This window comes from Bos grunniens, chromosome 10, assembly GCF_055505025.1.
Source record: "Bos grunniens cultivar Pamir isolate PY7600 chromosome 10, Bosgru_T2T1.0, whole genome shotgun sequence".
NCBI classification, from domain to species: Eukaryota; Metazoa; Chordata; class Mammalia; order Artiodactyla; family Bovidae; genus Bos; species Bos grunniens.
The window spans coordinates 54,596,011-54,616,416 of record NC_141174.1 but is presented as its reverse complement, the minus strand read 5'-3'; the positions used below and the strand labels follow the sequence as shown (position 1 = coordinate 54,616,416).

At 42.6% G+C, this 20,406-nt stretch overlaps 1 long non-coding RNA gene across 7 annotated transcripts in view; it reads left to right on the top strand.

Annotated features, from left to right (window-relative positions):
* The window catches only part of LOC147364553 (uncharacterized), a 202,635-nt gene that overhangs the window by 146,450 nt on the left and 35,779 nt on the right, over positions 1-20,406 (top strand). For 4 of the 7 annotated variants that reach the window (XR_015134660.1, XR_015134659.1, XR_015134661.1 and 1 more), the window contains exon 3: positions 9,665-9,951. The exons of 2 other annotated variants lie outside the window; for them this stretch is intronic. This is a non-coding gene — a long non-coding RNA (uncharacterized LOC147364553). Of the gene's footprint in view, positions 1-9,664; positions 9,952-18,476; positions 18,597-20,406 lie in introns of those variants that run through there. One more of the 7 variants, XR_015134662.1, reaches the window with a different exon arrangement.

The following is a 20,406-nucleotide window of genomic DNA, read 5'->3' as shown; positions in this document are numbered from 1 at the left end:
GATATTCCTGCCACTTGTGGAAGAATTTCTGACTGTTGGAGTTGGCCCAAGAGAAACTGCATTTGTGGAAATGGTTCCGCACCACTAGAAGACCCACTATTTTGGTGTCAGTCAGACTCCTGGGAGCAAGCAGACGACACAAAGTGGGTAATCAGTGCAGAGTTGAACACAGAGGTTAGTTACAAGGTGCGGGCAGGTGGTAGTGGCCGGCAGCTCAGCGCAGCTGCCGACAGTGCACGTTACTTCCCAGCTCCATCCACATTGACCAGCTTCCTGTTGGTAGTTTGACATCTGCAATGATGGAACAGTCACGTCACCATATATTCATTTTAGTTTGTGGAGAGCTGGTTGAGCAGCACATCAGTGTAAGAAGCATCCCAGGGCTATTAACAGCTAAAATGTGTTACCAGTTCTAGGCTTGAGAGAATGAGTGTGTGTGTGTGAGTGTGCACATGCGCTAATTGCTTCAGCTGTGTCCATTTGCTACCCTGTGGACTGTAGCCTGCCAGGTTCCTCTGTTCATGGGTTTCTCCAGGCAAGGATACTGGAGTGGGTTTCCATGTCCTGCTCCAGGGAATTTTCTCAAGCCAGTGATCAAACCTGCATCTCTTTTGTCTCCCACGTTGGCCAGCAGGTTCTTTACCACTAGCACCACCTGGGAAGCCCCAAAAGAATGAGCTGCTGCTAAGTCGCGTCAGTCGTGTCCGACTCTGTGCGACCCCATAGACAGCAGCCCACCAGGCTCCTCCGTCCCTGGGATTCTCCAGGCAAGAGTACTGGAGTGGGTTGCCATTTCCTTCTCTAGTGCATGAAAGTGAAAGTGAAGTCGCTCAGTAGTGTCTAACTCTTAGCGACCCCATGGACTGCAGCCCACCAGGCTCCTCCATCCATGGGATTCTCCAGGCAAGAGTACTGGAGTGGGTTGCCACTGCCTTCTCCAACTACTGCTGCTACTGCTGCTAAGTCGTGTCAGTTGTATCCAACTCTGTGCGACCCCATAGACGGCAGCCCAACAGGGAAGGTAGCAAATATCAGAGCCTGCAGGCAGAGAGCTCTGAAGGCAAGGCCTCTGGACAGGAGCTGAGCTCTTTGGTAGAGAGACAGATAACGTAACCCATGGTTACCCTCAAGGGAAGGAACCAGGGATATACTTACCCAATTAAGCCCTCCTTACTGCACGGTTCCCATTAGCCAAACCCAATGAGAATCAGAAGGCCAGTAAGCCAGTGTCTTGAATTCATACAGACCAGGTGCCTGCAGAGTAGATTGCATTTGGAGGGTGAGCATTGGTGAGCAGATCTGGAGCAAAAACAGAAACTATGCAAGTCCCCTGATAGAGGAAATTCAAGCACTGTGTTGAGAGTGGAGATAGGGGTGTGGACCTGAAATTTTCAGCCACTTGCAACCCAAGAATCTATCATAACAGGGCAGGTTTTCCCAAGGTCCAAGGATTCAGGCCGGTGCTGAAATGTTTGAGGTGAAGGGCAGGGTGCCATGGAAGGCAAAGAAGGAACTCCAACTGAATGGAAACCAATTTGCCTGCCTCAGCCTGGTCCAACGCAGCATGGCATCCGCACTGCAGTTTGATTAAGGACCCTCCCATCTCCGGAAACACGGCCCTTGAGCCCTTGGAATTCATAATGAATCCCTTTTCTTTGGCTTCTGTTATTAGCACATTTCAGGCTAGGAAAGAAACATAAACATTTCCGTGCCACATCTAATACAATTATAAGGTCGTTACACATTCTGTAGCACAAAACAGCTGTTCCAAAGAGTCTTATTAGAGTTTAACAGAGTTTTATTTGTTTGGGACAAAAAACAATCTTTTAAATTATGATTTAATGAGCCTGTTAAATGTTCATCACCAAGTGGTTACTTACAAAAGCTGCATGGAGCTTGGCTATTTGAGTTCAGAAGAGGTTAACTGAACTTTTCTCCCTACCCCAGCCCTACACACACACATACACACACATATATTCTCACTCACACACACACATACACAGGCACACTCACACATGTGCATGCAGGAACAAATCCACACATTTTGATCTCTTTTTTCCCAAATTATGACCCATTCTTTTGAGGACAAACTTTATAGACTACATAAACCTAAACTTAAAATGTCTGTGACTGAGTGGCTTTTAAGTCAAATTCAAGGAGTCTTTGTAAAAATACCTTGATTTCTAAAAATTATCTTCCCAGCACCTTTGAAGAAGGATGTGTTTGCGTTGCAATTTACCAAACGATAAAATGTCTGTTACCAGTGGGTTACATATATATAGGTCCTTGTGGTTTTTATACTATTTCTCACTAGATTGAGAAACTTGACATACCACCCTCTTTCCTGGGGGTTGGGGATAAGCAGGGAGAGGAAGGATTTCGCCTGATGACCTACCAGTGATCTAATACAGATGTGTCACTTTGTCAGGCTGCAATACTGTGGCAGTTAATCCACCAGCGTTTATAATAATTGCTGTATCCTGCAGAAGCCGTACTGTGACACAATGTATCCCTGGAATTCATAAGTAGGTTGTTTAAATGCAAAATAATTATTAAGCACTCATTCTTGGAATTCATCCTGAGATAAGTAGCCCTTAAGAAAATGTCTAATACAAAATGACATTTGGGTTTTAGAATATATAACCTTTTGTATTAATGGTATCCCAAGGTGTTTTACATGGTAATTGGATGGTAGTGTGGTAAGGATTTCAGTAAATGAAATGGCTCTTGGGACTGAAGCAGAGGTTTAGCTATTCTTGGATTTCAAGTTGGATTTCATTGACTATGGGGAGGTGAGGTGGAATGCCAGGCTGTTTAAAAGTAGCCCAAGGCCTTCTTAAAACGTCACTAAAAATAACAGGAAGCAGAAGGGGCCTCAGAGGTAAAGAAGCTGAACCCCGTTGTGATAGATGGCAGACTTGAGCACAAAGATGAGTTAGTGGTCCACACAGGGCTTGAAACCAGATTTCCTCAACTGAGAGGACCTGAGGCACCATGTTTGTTTGGGGTTCACATTTCTCTCCATCTACTAGGCCCTAACTGGGTAACTCAGAACAAGTTCCTTAATATTGGTGGCACTCCATATTGTCATCTTCAAATTATAAATAAGTCAATCTGTCAGAGTCAGGGGAGAAATTAAAACTTATTGGAGAAGGTCATGGCAACCCACTCCAGTATTCTTGCCTGGAGAATCCCATGGACAGAGGAGCTGGGTAGGTCCCAGACCATTGGGTCTCAGAGAGTTAGATATGACTAAAGGGACTTAGCACACACACATAACATATATATATATATATATATATATATATATATATATATATATAAACAAATTCAGTTCCAAGAACATATTAGATGCTTCATAATGATTTATTATTGATAATCCTTCCTTCAAAATGGATTATTATTATAAACCCGCATTGCTGTAAATCTTCCCTGCTCGAACATTTTCGGTATCGATTTGCATCACTTATCATATTAATGCTGTTATGTTTTACAATTACAAGTTATAATTAGGCAAATATGACTCATTCGACTTTCCATGTCCAACTCTCAGCACTCCACCCGCACATCAAGAAACAAATCAAAATGCAATTAGATGCTGACGGGATGCTAAATAGTAAGTTTGTAATTTATTGTCTCCTCGAAGATTACATTGTGCAAGTGGATTGATCTCGTGTCAGTCATGGACGTGTTGAGACTAGATCTATGTCAAGCATGGAGAAGATGAATGTAGATGTTAGCTTGATATGTTTGGTGGGAGAATGTCTTAAATTGCAATGGGTGGGTGTTAAAAAGTACAACCACACAGCAACAGGCTGAGAGACAGCTAGGCATATTTGAACAGACAATACTCTGCATTTCTTGTTTATTAGAATATATGTTACATATACATCAATATCCTTATAGATTGGCCACTGCCACCCACTTTAGATTTTTGGAAGTTCACATGCAATCCTTCTTCAAAAAATAAGAAATACATAATTGCTAATTTACCGAAGAAGTCCCAACCAGAGGGTTCTTTGAAATGCCTCATCTCCCTAGTGTGAGTAAAGTATGATTTGACTTGTTTTAAAATCAATTTACAAGTAAAATTTTCAGGAACACATCTGCTAGGTAAAGCAAGTTCTGCCAGTATCCTGCAATGAAAATGACAGTGATATGTTCGGTTTTTATAAAATTATGTGAGCAGAGAACATAATTATATACTTTAGAAAGAACACAGAAGTACTTTTAAACCTGGGTTTTAACAACCATATTTTAAATTTCTAAATCAGTGTAGGAAACTATTCAGCGTTTACCTATTTCCCTGACTCCGTCACCACTGAGGCACCTGGTGCGTCATCCCACAAAAGTTACGGGAAACCTACTAATGGCCGCACCCTGAAGACTGTAAGAAAAGCTGCCAAGCCTTTGCAAACTGGTGGCCTAAATTAATCCTTGGGCAGCTCTGTGGACTGGAATATCATTATCCCCGTTCTACTGATGAGGAAATTAAGGCTCTGAAAAATGAAGGCATGTACCCAAGCTCACGAGGTTGGAATTCTGAGTTGGCTTCTTACCTATTTCTTGAAGCACACTACGGCCCCCTCCTCCCACTGCCCTGATTCACATCAGCATCGTCTCTCAACTGTCACAGCACCTCCTTTGCCAGTCTCTGCCTCCAGCTTCATTCCAGTCCATACATCACAACTCTGACCTCTCAGCTCTCTGCTCAAAACCGTAAGTGGCTTCTCATTACCCACAGATAAAGTCCAAACTCTGTCACATGTATTCAAGACTCTCTACCATCTGTTCCCCATGTACATCTGCCTCTACCCTTATTTTCACTCCTCCCTGCTTTGCATGTTTCATTCCCAGCCACAGTTTGACTGTAGGTCTCTGTGAATGCTACATATGTCACCTCACGGATTGTTCCTGTGTCTCTTCTCTCCCCTCCTCCCCTCTTTGTCTAGCTCCCTCCTGCTTTCCCTGGGTATCACCTCCAAGACCCTTCTCTGCCCTCCCCGATCTCCCTGGGTGGATTTTGTTGTGCCTCCCCAGGGCTTTCATAATCCTTTGTTATGGCCCTCAAAGCATTGTTCCACGGGTGTGTGATTGCCTGAACATGTCCCTCAACATGAGGGATTCTGGGATCATCTTTGCTGCCCCAGGCCTCACTCAGGGCCTGATCCACGTTATGTTCCCAGTAAATATTTGTTGGATGGATAAATGCATATGTGAATGAGTAATAAAACATAGTCCAAGGCTTTTAAATGTAAGTCCAATTCTCTTTTTAATGTGACAAAATTTAAGTAACAAAAGACAGCAAGCACCACCACCTGTGCCCACGCCTCATACTGAAGATGCTCACAGACCCGACAGGCATGGGACGTACAGACCCTGGACTGGAAAGAAATGGCAGTAAAGGGTGATGTTCAAGGGCTAAGGGATTCCTTGTACACCATTTCCTCAGGAGCTCCAGGGAAGATTCCCTCTTTGCCAGTCCCTAGCTTCTGGAGGTATCCAGCCATCCCTGGCATTTTCTGGTTTGTGGCTGTGTCACGCCAACCTCTGCTTCCATGATCACATGGTCTGTCTGATGTTCCTCACATGACCTTCTTGTAAGGATACTGGTCATTGCATTTGGGGTCTATCTTGATCCAGAATGACTCATCTTAACTAACTACATCTGCAAAAACCTCATTTCTAAGTAGAGTCATGTACTATCTTATGTTTTGAGGTTCTGGTGGGCGTGAATTTTGTGGGGGCATCATTCAACTTTCTACAGATGGTTCTGTTTATAAAGTGGTCACCAAGACCCTTCTCTAGCCCCTTCCCAAGCCCAGGTTGGAATGTCTACCAAGCTTAGCTGGACTAGATGTCTTTCCTTTGATCCCCAGTTTTCCTGTAACAGGGATCCCAGTAAATCACGCCAGACTTTCTGAATATCAACCCCTCCTTTTTCTGGACTCCAGTCAACTTCCTATTCATTTTATTTGGGTGAGACTCTGAACTATAGTGGCCTCACCCTAAACGTTTGTCTAATGTTACTTTTCATCCTCCCAGACTGGCCCCCATATTCAGAGCCACACGGACGTATCTCCCTGGATGTGCTCCCAAGCCCTTCCCAGGCTTGCACACCCTGACACTTGACCTTGCCTAGTTTGCAGCTCTGATGGATTCCCCAGTGCTGGCATTCTCTAGGCTGGCTCACCACACCTCTCACAAAAGCCCTGATTTTTAACAAACAAATATATTTTCCCTGAAGTAATTTTTCCCTTCCCAATATTGCCCATGACTGTTACAGATCTCATTTATAAACTGAAATAGTCCAGATGACAAGTTCCAAATGTACTAACACTTTAACATCATAACCAGTGAAAGGGGAAAATGTTCTTGGTCATCTTGCTCTCTTTCAGATGTTTTCTGTCAGTCAATCTGCAAGCTTCCCTACGGGGCCCCTCTGTAAAATACTTACATAGAAGCAAAGGCAGAGGATTCGGCTCTATTTGTACAGTCATTGCCAATGTGCTCTACAGGAGACAGATGTGGGTTTCATCTTTCATTAGCACAGTACCTACACTCTTTTAAAAATGGACCTGCTTATGAATGTGAGGTATGAAATCCATCTGAATATACTCTTCACCTAAAAAAAAAAAAAAAAAAACAGCAAATTTCACACCAGTAACTCCTTCCTGTATCAGGCAATGGGGTGAGATGAGGTTCTGACAAAAATGGTAGGTATTACATAACACCCCCGTCTTCTTACAGATGCGTGCGCAGCTTTAAAATAGAAACGGGAAAGCGGTGCATTGTCTGCAGAAGCAAACTGTTTGAGGGAGGTTAGCAACGTTCCCATTGCCCACGATATGAAGGTAACAAATAAGCAGGGGATGATAAAGATCCCTGTTGGGCATCTCAGAGTGATATCAGAGGAAGTAGGCTAGCTAGACATCACTTGGGAAACTTTCAGGGGTCAAGAAAGAGCTCCCATCACCTTGAGGGGGTCAGCTTGTCCTTGAGTCAGGAGAATCTGTCCCTGTGTGCAGAAGATGGTGCTTTGTAAATTACACCATCTATAGTGAGATGGTTGGATGGTTTCACCCTTCTCAATGGACATGAGTTTGAGCAAACTCCAGGAGATGGTGAAGGACAGGGAAGCCTGGTGTGCTGCAATCCATGGAGTCTCAGACACAACTGAGTGACTGAACAACAACAACAATAGAAAGATTGATAGTGTCCCTTAATATTTCATGTACACCTGGAGCCTCAGGATGTGATCTTATTTGGAAATGGGTCTTTGCATATGTAATCAGTTACAATGAGGTCATACTGGATTAGAAAAGTGAAAAGTGAAGTCACTCAGTCGTGTCCAACTCTTAGCGACCCTGTGGACTGTAGCCTACCAGGCTCCTCCGTCCATGGGATTCTCCAGGCAAGAATACTGGAGTGGGGTGCCATTGCCTTCTCCAGGGGATCTTTCTGACCCAGGGATCAAACCCAGGTCTCCCACATTGCAGGCAGACGCTTTAACCTCTGAGCCACCCAGAGTAGGTGCTAAATCCAGTCAGTAGCTGGTGTCGTTATACAAAGAAGTTCACGTGAAGACACACAGGGAAGATCAGGAGATGACAGAGTGGAGTAATCCAGCTACAAACCAAGGAATTCCAAGGATTGCTAGGAGCCATCAGAAATTAGGGAGCAGCAAGGAAAGATGCTGTTCAAGGGCTAAGGGATTCCTTGTTTTAAGCACCAATCTGTGGTCATTTGTTACTGCAACCAAGGGAAACGAATCTACCATCCAACCCGTTTTCACAACCAGGTAAGAATAGGCTCTCTTGCTACTTTCCACCCATGCAGATGCCTCCATATGTCACACAAGTGCCCCTTTATTCACCTGTCTGCCTCTTCCATTCCTGCCCATGGGCTCTGGTTCAATGTTCTGGCATTGGCCTGTCTCCTTACCCATCAACTCTACCTTGCTCAAGGCCTCAGCCCTCATCAGGCTAAAACTAACTATTTTAGGGTGTTAAAATAGCTGTTAGCTCTGTTAGCTGTTAACACCTCTGTCAGCCATGCAGACCAATGATTTGGACCTACTTCTGTCAATTTTGACCTCCCTCCAAATACCAACCCCCTGCTATTGCTCCAGAACAGTCCCTGCTCCCCTAGACTTGGGAAGGCTCTGTACTCACAAGAGATACTCACTGAATTTGTGCTAAACATATGTTATATGTCTGGTGGGTCAACAGCCTAACAAAAGTTGTACAGCATTTCATATAGCCCTCTGGAGCTTGTGCCAGTGGTGAAATGCAAACCCAAATGCACTGTACACATGACTTGGGTGTAGAAGGTGGTCTGGCATGGTGGGAAAGAGCCGTCACCTCAGAGACCCAAGGTGGAGATCCCAGCTCATTGCCAGGCTTATTCAATTCTCATATTCTCTGGTAAACATTCTCCTTCCTCCAGTCATTCATCAAGAATTAGTCACTGAGCATCACATGAGGATAGGAGCTGAGAATTCAGCAGTGAACAAGGTAGACAAGACCCCAGTTCTCATGGAGATATTTTTTTTAATTAGGCTTTATTTATTTAGTGCAGTTTTAGGTTCACAGAAAAATTGAGAGGATGACACAGAGATTTCCCATATACCCCCTACCCCCACACCTATGTAGCCTCTCCTATTTTCAACATCCCCCACTAGACTGGTACATTGGCTACAATCAATGAACCTATATTAATACATCAATAGCACCCAAAGTCTATATTTTGCATTTGGGTTCATTCTTGTTGCACATTCTGTAGGTTTTGACAAATGTATAATGATACGTATCTATTAAAAGTAGAGACATTACTTTGCCGACAAAGGTCCGTCTAGTCAAAGCTATAGTTTTTCCGGTAGTCGTGTATGGATGTGAGAGTTGACCTATAAAGAAAGCTGAGCACCAAAAATTGATGCTTTTGAACTGTGGTGTTGGAGAAGACTCTTAAGAGTCCCTTAGACTGCAAGGAGATCAAACCAGTCAATACTAAAGGAAGTCAGTCTGAATATTCATTGGGAGGACTGATGCTGAAGCTAAAACTCCAATATTTTGGGCACCTGATGCAAAGAACTGACTCATTGGAAAAGACCCTGATGCTGGGAAAGATTGAAGGCAGGAGGAGAAGGATATGACAGAGGATGAGATGGTTGGATGGCATCATCAACTTGATGGACATGAGTCTGAGTAAACTCCAGGATTTGGTGATGGACAGGGAGGCCTGGTGTACTGCAATCCATGGGGTTGCAAAGAGTTGGACACGACTGAGCAACTGAACTGAACTGATTATGGCATCACACAGAGTGGTTTCACTGCCTTAAAAATCCTCTGTGGTTAGCCTATTCATCCATCCTTTTCACTAACCCTTGGAAAGCATGGATCTTTTTACCATAGTTTTGCTGTTTCCAGAATGTCCTATAGTTGATATATGTAGCCTTTTTAGATCAGCTTCTTTCACTTAGTAATATGCATTTGTTTCCTCTATGACTTTTTGTGAATTGATAGCTCATTTCTTTTTAGCTTGGAATAATATTCCGTTGTCTAGATATACCACCGTTATCTATCACCAACTGAAGGACATCTTGGCTGCTTCTAGGCCTTGACGTTTATAAATAAAACTGCTATAAACATCCTTCCATGTGCAGGTTTTGTGCAGAGATAAGTTTTCAACTTATGAAGAGCGCCGGCTACGACGGACCGTGCAGAAGCCTGGCCGAAAGGAGCTGCCCCTCGCCCAAGGTCAGGGGCAGCGGCCCAGAGGAGGAACCCCATGTCAAAGAAGTGGTGGCTGCGTGGGCACAGGAGGGCCGAGAGGAGCTACTCCACATTCAAGGTCAGGAGGGGCGGCCCTGAGGAGATACCCCTCGTCCAAGGTAAGGAGCAGCAGCTGCGCTTTGCTGGAGCGGCCGTGAAGAGATACCCCACATCCAAGGTAAGAGAAACCCAAGTAAGATGGTAGGTGTTGCAAGAGGGCATCAGAGGGAAGACACACTGAAACCATAATCACAGAAAACTAGCCAATCGCATCACACGGACCACAGCCTTGTCTAACTCAATGAAACTAAGCCATGCCCATGGGGCCACCCAAGACGGGCGGGTCATGGTGGAGAGGTCTGACCGAATGTGGTCCACTGGAGAAGGGAATGGCAAATCACTTCAGTATTCTTGCCTTGAGAACCCCATGAACAGTATGAAAAGGCAAAATAACAGGATACTGAAAGAGGAACTCCCCAGGTCAGTAGGTGCCAATATGCTACTGGAGATCAGTGGAGAAATAACTCCAGAAAGAATGAAGGGATGGAGCCAAAGCAAAAACAGTACCCAGTTGTGGATGTGACTGGTGATAGAAGCAAAGTCCAATGCTGTAAAGAGCAATATTGCATAGGAACCATCAAGGCAAATTAGAAGTGGTCAAACAGGACATGGCAAGAGTGAATATCGACATTCTAGGAATCAGCAAACTAAAATGGACTGGAATGGGTGAATTTAAGTCACATGACCATTATATCTACTACTGTGGGCAGGAATCCCTTAGAAGAAATGGAGTAACCATCGTGGTCAACAAAAGAGTCCGAAATGCAGTACTTGGATGCAATCTCAAGAACGACAGAGAATGATCTCTCTTTGTCTCCAAGGCAAACCATTCAATATCACAGTATAATCCAAGCCTATGCCCCAACCAGTAACGCTGAAGAAGCTGAAGTTGAATGGTTCTATGAAGACCTGCAAGACCTTTTAGAACTAACACCCAAAAAAGATGTCCTTTTCATTATAGGCAACTGGAATGCAAAAGTGGGAAGTCAAGAAACACCTGAAGTAACAGACAAATATGGCCTTGGAATATGGAATGAAGCAGGGCAAAGTCTAATACAGTTTTGCCACTAAAGTGTACTGGTGATAGCAAACACCCTCTTCCAACAACACAAGAGAAGACTTTACACATGGACGTCACCAGATGGTCAACACCGAAATCAGATTGATTATATACTTTGCAGCCAAAGATGGAGAAGCTGTATACAGTCAGCAAAAACAAGACTGGGAGCTGACTGTGGCTCAGACCACAAACTCCTTATTGCCAAATTCAGACTTAAATTGAAGAAAGTAGGGAAAACCACTAGACCATTCAGGTATGACCTAAATCAAATCCATTATGATTATACAGTGGAAGTGAGAAATAGATTTAAGGGACTAGATCTGATAGAGTGCCTGATAAACTATGGACTGAAGTTCGTGACATTGTACAGGAGACAGGGATCAAGACCATCCTCGTGGAAAAGAAATGCAAAAAAGCAAAATGGCTGTCTAGGGAGGCCTTACAAATAGCTGTGAAAAGAAGAGAAGCAAAAAGTAAAGGAGAAAAGGAAAGATATAAGCATTTGAATGCAGAGTTCCAAAGAATAGCAAGGAGAGATAAGAAAGCCTTCCTCAGCAATCAATGCAAAGAAATAGAGGAAAACAATAGAATTGGAGAGACTAGAGATCTCTTCAAGAAAATTAGAGATACCAAGAGAATGTTTCATGCAAAGATGGGCTCAATAAAGGACAGAGATGTTATGGATCTAACAGAAGCAGAAGATATTAACAAGAGGTGGCAAGAATACAATGAGAACTGTACAAAAAGATCTTCACGACCCAGATAATCACGATGGTGTGATCACTCACCTAGAGTCAGACATCCTGGAATGTGAAGTCAAGTGGGCCTTAGAAAGCATCACTATGAACAAAGCTAGTGGAGGTGATGGAATTCCAGTTGAGCTATTTCAAATCCTGAAAGATGATGCTGTGAAAGTGCTGCACTCAATATGCCAGCAAATTTGGAAAACTCAGCAGTGGCCACAGGACTGGAAAGGTCACTTTCATTCCAATCCCAAAGAAAGGCAATGCCAAAGAATGCTCAAACTACTGCACAATTGCACTCACCTCACACGCTAGTAAAGTCATGCTCAAAATTCTCCAAGCCAGGCTTCAGCAATACGTGAACTGTGAACTTCCAGATGTTCAAGCTGGTTTTAGAAAAGGCAGAGGAACCAGAGATCAAATTGCCAACATCTGCTGGATCATGGAAAAAGCAAGAGAGTTCCAGAAAAACATCTATTTCTGCTTTATTGACTATGCCAAAGCCTTTGACTGTGTGGAGCACAGTAAACTAGAAAATTCTGAAAGAGATGGGAATACTAGACCACCTGACCTGCCTCTTGAGAAATCTGTATGCAGGTCAGGAAGCAACAGTTAGAATTGGACATGGAACAACAGACTGGTTCCAAATAGGAAAAGGAGTACGTCAAGGCTGTATATTGTCACCCTGCTTATTTAACTTCTATGCAGAATACATCATGAGAAACGCTGGGCTGGAAGAAGCACAAGCTGGAATCAAGATTGCCAGGAGAAATATCAATAACCTCAGATATGCAGATGGCACCACTCTTATGGCAGAAAGTGAAGAGGAACTAAAAAGCCTCTTGATGAAAGTGAAAGAAGAAGAGTGAAAAAGTTGGCTTAAAGCTCAACATTCAGAAATCGAAGATCATGGCATCTGGTCCCATCACTTCATGGGAAATGGTTGGGGAAACAGTTGAAACAGTGTCAGACTTTATTTTTGGGGGCTCCAAAATCACTGCAGATGGTGATTGCAGCCATGAAATTAAAAGATGATTATGCATAATACATCATGAGAAACTCTGGGCTACAGGAAGCACAAGCTGAAATCAAGATTGCCGGGAGAAATATCAATAACCTCAGATATGCAGATGACACCACCCTTATGGCAGAAAGTGAAGAGGAACTAAAAAGCCTCTTGATGAAGGTGAAAGAGGAGAGTGAAAAAGTTGACTTAAAACTCAACATTCAGAAAACGAAGATCATGGCATCTGGTCCCATCACTTAATGGGAAATAGATGGGGAAACAGTGGAAACAGTGTCAGAGTTTTTTTGGGGGCTCCAAAATCACTACAGATGGTGACTGCAGCCATGAAATTAAAAGATACTTGCTCCTTGGAAGGAAAGTTATGACCAACCTAGATAGCATATTGAAAAGCAGAGACACTACTTTGCCAACAAAGGTCCATCTAGTCAAGGCTAAGGTTTTTCCAGTGGTCATGTATGGATGTGAGAGTTGGACTGTGAAGAAGGCTGAGCACCGAAGAATTGATGCTTTTGAACTGTAGTGTTGGAGAAGACTCTTGAGAGTCCCTTGGACTGCAAGGAGATCCAACCAGTCCATTCGGAAGGAGATCAGCCCCGGGATTTCTTTGGAAGGAATGATGCTAAAGCTGAAACTCCAGTACTTTGGCCACCTCATGCGAAGAGTTGACTCATTGGAAAAGCCTCTGATGCTGGGAGGGATTGGGAGCAGGAGGAGAAGGGGATGACAGAGGATGAGATGGCTGGATGGCATCACTGACTCAATGGACATGAGTCTGAGTGAACTCCGGGAGTTGATGACGGACAGGGAGGCCTGACGTGCTGTGATTCATGGGGTCACAAAGAGTCGGACACAATTGAGAAACTGAACTGAACTGACTGATTTCTTGGAAGGAAAGTTATGACCAACCTAGACAGCATATTAAAAAGCAGAGATATTACTTTGCCAACAAAGGTCCGTCTAGTCAAGGCTATGGTTTTTCCAGTGGTCATGAATGGATGTGAGAGTTGGACTGTGATGAAAGCTGAGTGCCAAAGAATTGATGCTTTTGAACTGTGGTGTTGGAGAAGACTTTGAGAGTCATTTGGACTGCAAGGAGGTCCAAGTAGTCCATCCTAAAGGAGATCAGTCCTGGGTGTTCGTTGGAAGGACTGATGCTGAGGCTGAAACTCCTATACTTTGGCCACCTCATGCGAAGAGTTGACTCATTGGAAAAGACCCTGATGGTGGGAGGGATTGGGGGCATGAGGAGAAGGGGATGACAGAGGATGAGATGGCTGGATGGCATCACTGACTCAATGAACATGAGTTTGAGTGAACTCCAGGAGTTGGTGATGGACAGGGAGGCCTGGCGTGCTGCAATTCATGGGGTTGCAAAGAGTTAGACACAACTGAATGACTGAGCTGAACTGAACTGAACTGAAGTTTTCAACTCCTTTGGATAAATACCAAAGACCACAATTGCTAAAGAGCTTCCCAGGTGGCACTAGGGGTAAAGAATCTGCGTGCCAGTGCCAGTGCAGGAGACATGAGTTCCATCTGTGGGTTGGGAAGATCCCCTGGAGAAGGGCATGGCAACCCATTCTAGTATTCTTGCCTGGAGAATCCCATGGACAGAGGAGCCTGGCAGGTACAGTCCATAGGAATACAAAGAGTCAGATACAAATGAAATGACTTAGCACTCACAATTGCTAGAATGTATGGTAAAAGTATGTTTAGCATTATAAGAAATGGTTAAACTGTCCTTCATAGGGCTGTACCATTCCATCTTCCCACCAGCAATGAGAGTTCCTGTTGCTCCACATCCTTGTTGGCATTTGATGTTATCAATGTTCTGGATTTTGTTCATTCTAATAAACGAGTATTTCATTATGTTTTAATTGGCACTTCTCCAGTGATGTATCATCTTTTCATAGCAGCTAATATTTTAGGGCAAGCAACTCAGCCTCTCCTCTCTACAGAGCACAGCATTCTCCAGAAGCTCTGTGCATCACTTTATCGTTGTCTCCTGCAGGCTGACAGGCTTTGGAGCAGGCCCGTCAACTTTCATTTTCTTATTTCCCAAAGCGCTTGGCACAGGGTAGGTGCTCAATAATTGTATGTGAGGTGCCTGCATGTTGAATGGTTGAAAATTTGAGCAGCGTGCTGATTCAGAGGATTCATGGCAATGGGCAAGAGTAAAAAGATATGCAGCAGCATTTGTGAAGTAATGAGCAACAGGCATGTATGCCAGTGTTGGATCAAGTGCTGCTCTCAGACTGCAAGTTGACTTCTGGCCAGAGCCCTCCTGAAAGTTTCCTTATTCTGCAAGTGTAGCTCTTTTCCTCTCCCTGACAGGGGAATGTATTGAGTGCTCCCAGATGGGCCTTTCCCCAAACAGGGCCACTGGGGCCCAAATGAATCAAGTAGAAGGAGGGTGAGCAGAGTCAGCAGCGGAAGAAAGTCTTAGCTACAAGGTCAGACCTCATTTGAAAATAAGCACGATAGAAGACAGGCAGTTTTTCTGGGATCCTTGTACAAGGAAAAGGAATATTTCCTTCCTTTGCTGGTGAATACCTTCTCACTGTATGACTAAATAATACTCTCGTCAATTCTATCTCCCATCTGAAATGAGACCCAAGAGAATTCTGGCAAAATTCTGGAACCCGGTGTTGGAAGACCCTGTTCCGGTCTTGCCACCACTCTAGCCAATGCCAGTGACTTGGGACTCCTGACGTCTCTGTGCCTCAGTTTCCAGATCAAATAAAGTGGACGTGGTAAAAACTTCCCCTGGGCCTGTGGTCATGAAGCAGGATGGCAATTAACTTGGAAAGCTCAGAAAAACTGTGAAGCACTCTACAAAAGCAAAGCACTAATGTCTCCCTGTTAGAAGCAACTTCTTAAAGTGACCCCTGGCTTCCACGACATCCTTTCTCTTCTCCATCTCTGCTGTAGGAAGCAGCACCTGAATAATGGAGAAAACAGCAGAGAATGCAGACTTGAGGGAACCAGTGGCCTCTAGGAAAGGAAAGAGGCCAAGAAGCTAGAAAAAGGAAGGAACCAGTAGTTCAGCACAAGGTCACTGAGGAATATCTGACCTTGGTACAGTGTTTTGCATTATTCAAAGTGTATTCCCCACACTGTTTTATTCTCATGAGAGTTGATTGACTCTTTCCAGGTCAGATGGACATTCTGTTCCTTTTGAGTGACAAATACACTGAGGCCTAAAGAGGATAAGTCTTGTGTGAAGTCTGTAAAAGTCTAGAGTGGAGCGGGAACATCAAAAAAAAAAAAAAAATCTCCTGAATTCCACCCTTGAGTTTCCAATATAGCCCACCATGCTGCAGTATTGGGCAAGAGAGGGCACGCTTTGGTTCTACAGTCCCTGATCTGAGAAGAATCCTGAGAGACAGCTTTAGCTTCTGGAATCTTCATGAACCACTTTGAGATCATGATGAAGATCTGTAAAACTAACTTCCAGGAAAATACATGCCCTTCACTCCAATTCTAACATACAAATTTAAGGGCTTGCTTGAATATGGAGTTGAGTCCCTCTTCTAGAGTGTACTTAGAGGCGTGTTCTGAGCAAAGAGGTGAAACGTTTACTGACTGCTTAGGGATAGGGAAGGGAGTCATTTTGGTTTTCTCTACTTATAATACCTCAACTAACACATACATTTCTAAAAGGAACTGGTTTGGAAAACAGGAAAATAAAAAGTAGACTTCAATCCAAGCTGCCTGTCCCAAGAATTGCCAAAATGTTAGAGATACACACCCAATTTTTAAAAGGCTTCAAAGTAGACCCAAAAGATTATTAGTTTTAGAAATTGCTTCTGTTATTACTATTTCTGCTTTTTAAAATTATTACATTTTCTGCAATTTTAGCCACTCTTGCTTTCCAAGTCTAAAATTTTAGCCAAGTAATGCTAGATAGGAAAATTAAATGTAAAATACTGAAAATTTCAAAACTTTGCTCAAGAAAGCATCAGCTGGTGGTTTAAATGGTCAAGAGCTGCTAATAAGAATAGTTCAGTCTCCTGTTTGTAAATTGAAATCTTGACAAGCTTAGAATGAATTTCGGTTGTGTTCTTTTTCCTACAACCCAGTGTAAAATTCTCACAGCCATTCCTTTAAGCCTTGAGTCCAAACATTTCTATACCATTTTATGTATAATCTAAATGTAAATTCACTTTTAGAAAAGCACTGAGGAAAATCCTAGTTCAGTGCTTCTGAGCTTCATAATCAAAGATGTGCTGGTTCATTTAATGTGAGATCTTTTTACTGAGTAGATATTCTTTAAAAACTAGGTATTTAAAAATTCTTGCCCAAAGTTAGGTCATCCACTTTAATGGCTAATGTGCAGCCTCTCCAGACTCTTTCTAGGCTTTCAGTCCTTTCCATGACACCTGGAGGCGTCCTTGAAAACCTTTACTCAAATTATCTGAAGCTGACATAATTTTTTCCCTTGAAACTTATTCCTCACCTTCCAGTTCCTATTGAACTCAACATATCTGCCCAGATATACAGATGACAAGCCCCTAAGATACCTTGAATGCTCCCTGTTCCCCATCCAATTCTGTTCATTCCAGCCAGTTGCCAGGTCCTAAGCTGTCCATCCGCACAGCATCTCTCAACTGCCCATCATCTCCATTCTCACAGGTGCTCTCTAAGCTCCAACCTGGACCGATGTTACTAATTTTCCCACATCTGATATCTATGTGCTCTTTCTTAACGCTATGTTTTTGAATAAAGACCCAAACTGAGTAAATGAACAAAACAGCTCTAATCAAGTCATTCCTCTGTTCAAAACCTTCAAAAACATTCTAAGCTATGTCCAAATTATTAAACATGGTATTCAAGGCTCTGCAGGGCCTTGATTTGTGGGCTTCTCTTCCTGCTCCTAGTTGCACACTCTAGAATCCAGCCACATTTTCCCTGTTTTCTGCTCCCTCTAGACTGCAGTCACATTTCCCTGTTTTCTGCACCCATGCTTCTTTCTGCTCCACTCTTCATTCTATTAGTATAAGAGTTCATGAGTTTCACTGCCTAGTTTCACTGCCTAGTTTTTCAAGTTCAGCCCATTACAAGCTGTTACCCTGGGCAAGGCACCTCTCTATGCCTCTTGTTTGTAACAAGAGGATAATATAATATCACAGACACTGTGAGAATAACTTAAGTATATAGAATGTTTAGCAGAGTACCTAGTACACAGGAAGATAGAAATAATTGTCAACTACTGTTATTATTCCCCCCCATTTACTTTTGTCCCAATTCCTATCATTTTTCAATGCCAAACATATGTCACCAATCTCTTGGAGCCTTCTCTTGTCCTCGGAAGATAATGTTTCTCCTATCAACGGTCCCAGTGCACTACCTTCTCGATGATGAATATGCCGTTCTCTAACTCACATTTATTTGTATCTACACATTATCTCTGCCACCAAATTGTAAATTCCTTTTAAAAGCAGGATTTATTCATTCGGTTAATAGCACTTAAGGGCCTGCTATGTGCTGGGTTCTGTGTTAAGGATAAGATCAATATCTCATTCCTCTTTTTATGCTTGCCAGCAGCGAGCACAGTAAGACATAACTGGCACTTAATAAATATTTCTGTCATAAATGGATGATTATGCCCATTCAATTAATGATTTGGTAAGAACATAAATGAGCTCTTCCCCCCAAATCGTGTGAGAATGTGTAAGCCCCAGAAGTGAAACTGGCAACCTATTTTAAGACAAAACTTTAAAATCCTATAATCTTAAGAGCTGCTACGTTTTTAAAAATATTTTTAAATTGATCATTTTATTTAACAAAATTCCCAGTTTTTTTTTTTTTAGAACTTAAAAGTATGGACAGGCTTATGGAGTATTATTCAGCAGTAAAAAGAAGCAAATTAATATTACATGCAACTTGTTGGATGGATCTTGAGGGCATTATGCTAAGTAAAAAAGCCAGATCTCAAAAGGTAACATTTTGTATTATTCCAGTTATGTAACATTTTCAAAATGACAAAATTATTATCTTGTTAATGATACTATATTTGTATCAATTGTACTTTACTTAAAGTTATTTTAAATATTGGCTATATTCCCTGTACTGTACAATATATCCTTGTCGCTTATTTATTATTTTATACATAGTAGTTTATACCTCTTAATCCTCTAACCCTATCTTGCTCCTCCCCTTTCCATCTTCCCATTGATAAAAACTAGTTTGTTCTCTATATTTGTGAGGTGTTTCTTTTTTGTTATATTCATTTATTTGTTTTATTTTCTAGATTCCATGAATAAGTAATAGCATACAATATTTGTCTTTCTCTGTCTGACTTGTTTCACTAAGCATAATACCCTCTAGGTCCATCACGTTGTTGCAAATGACAGAATTTCATTCTTTTTTACGGCTTCTATTCTTTTATGTATGCACACACACACAACACATATTCTTTCTTCATTTATCTGTTGATGGACATTTAGACTGATTCCATATCTGGTTGGTTGTTGTTGTTCAGCCTCTGTCGTCTCCGACTCTTTGTGACCTCAAGTACTACAGAACAACAGGCTTCCCTGTCCTCCACCATCTCCCAGAGCTTGCTCAGATTCACCTATATTGTGTCAATGGTGCCATCCAACCGTCTCATTCTCTGACTGCCCTTCTGCTCCTGCCCTCAATCTTTCCCAGCATCAGGGTCTTTTCCGATGAGTCAGCTCTTCATATCAGATGGCCAAAGTATTGCAGCTTCAGCTTTAGCATCAGTCCTTCCAATGAATATTCAGGATTCATTTCCTTTAGGATTGACTGGTTGTATCTCCTTGCTGTCCAAGGGACTCTCAAGAGTCTTTTCCAGCACCACAATTTAAAAGCATCATTTCTTTGACACTCAGCCTTCTTTATGGTCCATTTCTTATGTCCATACATGACTACTGGAAAAACCATACTCTGACTGTATGGACCTTTGTCAGCAAAGTAGTATCTCTACTTTTTAATACACTGTCTAGTTTTGTCAGAGCTTTCCTTCCAAGAAGCAAGTGTTTTTAAGTTTCATGGCTGCAGTCACTGTCCACAGTGATTTTGGAGCCCAAGAAAATAAAATCTGTCACTGTTTCCACTTTATCACCATCTATTTACCATGAAGTGTGATTGGACCACATGCCATGATCTTTGTTTTTTGAACATTGAGTTTTAAGCCAGCCTTTTCACTCTCCTCTTTCACCCTCATTGAAAGGCTCTTTAGTTCCTCTTCACTTTCTACCATTTGAGTGGTATCATCTGTATAGCTGAGGTTATTGATATTTCTTCAGCAATCTTGATTCAACTTGTGATTCATCCAGCCCAGCATTTAACATGATGTAATCTGCATAGAAGTTAAATGAGCAGAGTGACAGTACATAGCCTTGACATACTCCTTTCCAATTTTGAAGCAGTCCGTTGTTCCTCGTTTGGTTCTAACAATTGCCTCTTGACCTGCATACAGGTTTCTCAGGAGGCATGTAAGGTGGTCTGGTATCCCCATCTCTTAAGAGTTTCCCACAGTTTGTTGTGATCCACACAAAGGCTTTAGTGTAGTCAATGCAACAGAAGTAGTTGTATGCAAAGAATGTTCAAACTATCATACAATTGCATTCATTTCCCATGCTAGCAAGGTAATGCTCAAAATCCTTCAAGCTAGGCTTCAGCAGTATGTGAACAAAGAACTTCCAGATGTACAAGCTGGATTTGTAAAAGGCAGAGGAACCAAAGATCAAATTGCCAACATCCTCTGGATCATAG